This window comes from Lolium rigidum, chromosome 5 (genome assembly GCF_022539505.1).
Source record: "Lolium rigidum isolate FL_2022 chromosome 5, APGP_CSIRO_Lrig_0.1, whole genome shotgun sequence".
Classification (NCBI taxonomy): Eukaryota; Viridiplantae; Streptophyta; class Magnoliopsida; order Poales; family Poaceae; genus Lolium; species Lolium rigidum.
This window is the reverse complement of record NC_061512.1, coordinates 112,756,397-112,762,396: the sequence shown is the minus strand read 5'-3', so window position 1 is coordinate 112,762,396 and position 6,000 is coordinate 112,756,397.

The window sequence follows — 6,000 nt, the reverse complement described above, 5'->3', positions numbered from 1 at the left end:
TAGAGAGACCAATCATGCAAACCAAATTTTAACAAGCTCTATGGTAGTTCTTCATTAATAGGTGCAAAGTACATGATGCAAGAGCTTAAACATGATCTATTTGAGCACAACAATTTCCAAGTATCAAATTATTCAAGACAATATACCAATTACCACATGAAGCATTTCCTGTTTCCAACCAAATAACAATGAACGAAGCAGTTTAAACCTTCGCCATGAACATTAAAAGTAACGCTAAGAACACCAGTGTTCATATGAAACACCGGAGCGTGTCTTTCTCCCACACAAAGAATACTAGGATCCGAGTTTATTCAAACATAAACAAAAACAAAAACAAACAGGCGCTCCAAGTAAAGCACATAAGATGTGACGGAATAAAAATATAGTTTCACTAGAGGTGACCTGATAAGTTGTCGATGAAGAAGGGGATGCCTTGGGCATCCCCAAGCTTAGATGCTTGAGTCTTCTTGAAATATGCAGGGATAAACCACGGGGGCATCCCCAAGCTTAGACTTTTCACTCTTCTTGATCATATTGTATCATCCTCCTCTCTTGATCCTTGAAAACTTCCTCCACACCAAACTCAAAACAAACTCATTAGAGGGTTAGTGCATAATCAAAAATTCACATATTCAGAGGTGACATAATCATTCTTAACACTTCTGGACATTACCCAAAGCTACTGAAAGTTAATGGAACAAAGAAATCCATTCAACTTAGCAAAAGAGGCAATGCGAAATAAAAGGCAGAATCTGTCAAAACAGAACAGTCCGTAAAGATGAATTTTTTAGAGGCACTTAACAGGCTCAGATGAAAAAGCTCAAAACTAATGAAAGTTGCGTACATATCTGAGGATCACGCATGTAAATTGGAAGATTTTTTTGATTCTTCTACAGAGAGATCTACTCAAATTCGTGACAAGTAGAAATGCTGTTTCATGCGCAGCAATCCAAATCTAGTATCAACTTTACTATTAGAGACTTTACTTGGCACAACAATGCAATAAAGTAAAGATAAGGAGAGGTTGCTACAGTAGTAACAACTTCGAAGACTCAAATCTAAAACAAAAGTGCAGAAGTAAAATAATGGGTTGTCTCCCATAAGCGCTTTTCTTTAACGCCTTTCAGCTAGGCGCAGAAAGTGTGAATCAAGTAACATCGAGAGATGAAGCATCAACATTATTACCAGGGGAGTTGGGAGTTTTCTCAACAATGCATTGTATCTTGTCTATGTAAGTAACTCCTCTTTCGTTGCTCTTAGGCTTACTATCCTCATCAAACAAATTTTCAGGAACAAGCGAAGCATAGTTATTTTCTAGAGCTTCATGCATCCCTAGGAGCTTACTAGGTATTGGTACTTTAATCTCCCCCTCACCATTGATGTTATTAGAGTACTTTAATCTATCCATGTCCATCTTTTCAAGTGTTTTTGCAAAATCGGTAAAAAAGCCAAGCCTCTTATGCTTAATAAAAACTTTTCTAGCTTCTTTAGCTATATCACCAAATTCTCTAAGAATGAGCTCTAAAACAAAATCTCTCTTTTCTCCCATTTCCATATCAGAGAGTGTAAGAAACATATGTTGCATTATAGGATTGAGATTAACGAATCTAGTTTCCAACATGTGTACTAAAGAGGCAGTAGCACTTTCATAAGTAGGAACAACTTTTACCAAGTGTCTATCTTCAAAATCTTCAACCATACTAACATGAGTGAAAAATTGTTCTATATTATCTCTTCCAATGATAGACCCTTGCCCTACCGGTATATCTTTCAGAGTGAACTTAGGAGGAAGCATGATGAAATAAAAAAAAGGTAAATAAAGTAAATACAAGTAACTATTTTTTTTGTATTTTTTATATAGAGAAAGCAAACAAGACAAATGAAATAAAGTAAAGCAACTAATTTTTTTGTGTTTTTGATATAAAGAAAGAAAACAAAACAGAAAATAAAATAAAGTAAAGCAAGACAATAACAAAGTAAAGAGATTGGATGTGAGAGACTCCCCTTGCAGCGTGTCTTGATCTCCCCGGCAACGGCGCCAGAAAAAGTGATGTTGCCGTGGGAGTAAGCAATCTCTCTGGTGTAACTTTTCTTTAGTCCCCGGCAACGGCGCCGGAAAAAGTGCTTGATAACGCGTGAAGCACACGTCTGTTGGGAACCCCAAGAGGAAGGTGTGATGCGTACAGCAGCAAGTTTTCCCTCAGTAAGAAACCAAGGTTATCGAACCAGTAGGAGATGAAGGCCACGTGAAGGTTGTTGGTGGAGGAGTGTAGTGCAGCGCAACACCAGGGATTCCGGCGCCAACGTGGAACCTGCACAACACAATCACAATACTTTGCCCCAACTTAACAGTGAGGTTGTCAATCTCACCAGCTTGCTGAAAACAAAGGATTAAACGTATCGTGTGGAGAATGATGTTTGCTTGCAAAGAACAACAGAGAACAGAGTTTGTAGTAGATTGTATTTCAGATGTAAAAGAATGGACCGGGGGTCCACAGTTCACTAGTGGTGTCTCTCCAATAAGATAAATAGCATGTTGGGTGAACAAATTACAATTGGGCAATTGACAAATAGAGAGGGCATAACAATGCATATACATATCATGATGACTACTATGAGATTTACTTAGGGCATTACGAGAAAGTACATAGACCGCTATCCAGCATGCATCTATGCCTAAAAAGTCCACCTTCGGGTTAGCATCCGCACCCCTTCCAGTATTAAGTTGCAAACAACAGACAATTGCATTAAGTATGGTGCGTAATGTAATCAACACAAATATCCTTAGACAAAGCATTGATGTTTTATCCCTAGTGGCAACAAGCACATCCACAACCTTAGAACTTTTTGTCACCGTCCCGCATTCAATGGAGGCATGAACCCACTATCGAGCATAAATACTCCCTCTTGGAGTCACATGTATCAACTTGGCCAGAGTCTCTACTAGCAACGGAGAGCATGCAAGAACATAAACAACACATATATGATAGATTGATAATCAACTTGACATAGTATTCCATATTCATCGGATCCCAACAAACGCAACATGTAGCATTACAAATAGATGATCTTGATCATGATAGGCAGCTCACAAGATCTAAACATATAGCACAAGAGGAGAAGACAACCATCTAGCTACTGCTATGGACCCATAGTCCAAGGATGAACTACTCACGCATCAATCCGGAGGCGGGCATGATGATGTAGAGCCCTCCGGTGATGATTCCCCTCTCTGGCAAGGTGCCGAAGGCGATCTTCTGAATCCCCCGAGATGGGATTGGCGGCGGCGTCGTCTCTGGAAATTTTTCCGTATCGTGGCTCTCGGTAATAGGGTTTTCGCGACGGAGAGTTTAAGAGGCGGAAGGGCAGAGTCGGAGGAGGCACGGGGGCCCCACCCCATAGGCCGGCGCGGGCCCCATGCTGGCCGCGCCGCCCTATGGTTAGGGCGCCTCGTGGCCCCACTTCATATCCTCTTCGGTCTTCTGGAAGCTCCGTGGAAAAATAAGACCCTGGGCGTTCGTTTCGTCCAATTCCGAGAATATTTCCTGTGTAGGATTTCTGAAACCAAAAGCAGCACAAAACAGGAACTGGCGCTTCGGCATCTCGTTAATAGGTTAGTGCCGGAAAATGCATATAAATGATGTAAAGTGTGTATACAACATGTGAGTATTGTCATAAAACTAGCATGGAACATAAGAAATTATAGATACGTTTGAGACATATCACTGACGCTCGGGGCTTGGCGACGTCACGGCGGTGACGCTGGGCGTGATTGCGGTGAAAACGAGGCTCTGGCGAGGACGGGCGCTTGACCGAAGCTCGCAGTACTACGGCGGACGTCGGTGATGGCATCGTCGCATACGGGGTTCCCGCGGGCCAATGGGCTTGTCATGGCGGTGGCTGATGACGTCGCGGAGCTGGTGGCGCAGAGAGGGGGTGCGGGGTGATGCGAGCGAGCGAGGCGACGTGGTGCTCTGGAGGGCTCTGGTGCACGGCGGTGCACGCTCTGGCGCGCGTGTGCACGTCTGGGCGCGCGTGTTCTGGCGCGTGCAGTGCACCGTTTGATCGAGCATCGTGTCTAGCAGGCTCAGGTGAGTGTGAGGAACACCAATGACATGTTTGTGCACGTTGGATTCGTCCAGAGAGAGAGAGGGAGCAAGTGTGTGTGTCATGCACACACGGCATGATTTGTTTTGGTCAATTTGGTGATGATTCAAAGTACCAATCCTTGTCTCTGGTGCTTGGCAAAGTGTAGAGGAGTCAGTAGAGTACATTTGGTGACCTAGGGTTGATGGTGGAGGCAAAGAACCACTGGATATTGCAATGTGTTGAGTTGGCAGATTTATGTCCACCAAGTGTTTGATAAAATGGCCGCAAGAAAAATATTTTCGAATTTTTGAATGAATTTTGGTGGGTTGTATTCATATAATAATTGAAGTCTATTGGTGGTGGTGGTGGTCAAATTTGAGTTGATTTGCAAAATCACAAAATGGGTATGATCTTAGTTTTGCTTTATGGTTGCAACTTTGCTTGATCACCATTTGGATTTGAGCAAGAATTTGCAGGGGTTGTTTTGCGAAAAGTTGTTCACCTTGATGTTGTCTTGGATGAGGTGCAAAGAGTTGGCATAGTTTAGTTTGAAAATTTTCCAAAACAGAGGCTCAAAGTGGGCATCAGGTTAAAATTGTCAATTTTGACCATTAGTGCATGTGAGCTCATTTTGAATTCAAATTTGATTTGATTTGAGTTTATTTGATTCCAAAAGTGGTAATAAGTTTTTATTAACCATTTCCAACCAATGGTGCAAGCCAAAATGGTCTAGGTTAAAGATTTGCAAAAATGGCATAAGCACATATGGGATGAATTGCAGTTTTCTTATTTTCTTATTTTCTTTTTCTTTGCTTCACTTAGGCATGGTGTAGGGTTTATTTAGTGTTATATTGAGTTTGGTAATGGGTTCAAACCATTTGGATAAGGTATGAGGGCATAGGTCAAGAATTTCCATTATGGCTATGTGCCACATATGCCTCTATGCATATTTTTATTTTCTTTTTTATTTCACCTTAGATTTAGTTGGCAAGTGATAGGTTGAGTTTGTTGAGGTTTTGCAAATCATCTAACAAGGTAAAACATGGCATAGTTGATTAGTTGCAAAAAAAATGGCTATGGGTTCACATAGGTCTTTTTCTTTTTTAATTTGATTTCTTTTTATTTGGTTTTATCTTGGAGGGTAAAAAGGAGAGTAGGTTTTAGGGTTTTAGATCATTTCAAAATACTTCAACAATCAATCATGGCAATAACACAGCATATAAGCATGATCACTATGCATCAAACTTAATTTAATAAAAGTTTTTGTTGGTTCCAAATTTTGGAAATAGGGAAATTCATGTTATTCTTTGTTTTAAAATTTGGGGTGTTACAGATCAGCAATAGTACCATCATCTGGCAGAAACACGAAACAGGTGAATCATATTATGTTGAAAACGAAAATAGAGGATTCATAAACTCCTATAAATAATTGATGTAAGTATGAAAAAAATGGACAAGGCGGATGCAGCCGCGGGAGCTACAAAGCGGGTGGCCGACCTGGGTTCGGAAGGTGCCAAATGTGGCACTGTTACTCCTCCTACAATTATAGAAAAGGAAAAGGTCATCTACCAATGTAGTTCACTGATAAATTTATATCGGGAAATCTAATAGTCAACAATGCCATTATCATTCAATATCTACAATGAATGGAGATGCTCGTACAACCAACTATTGCGGAAAATGATTTCAATTCATTGAGATTTAAATGGGTACGTAAAATCTGTGACCTAACTAAGACTACGACATTGCTAGATACAGGGAACATTACTTGCTCATAGTAGACAGTTACAGAGCAGTGCTGCGACGATCTGGTATATTATGCGTATTTTTCCGACTTCGTATGCAACCAGAAAAGCCATTTGAAGATTTCATGATATTTATTGGCAAAATAAATCGAAATACATGTTTTCC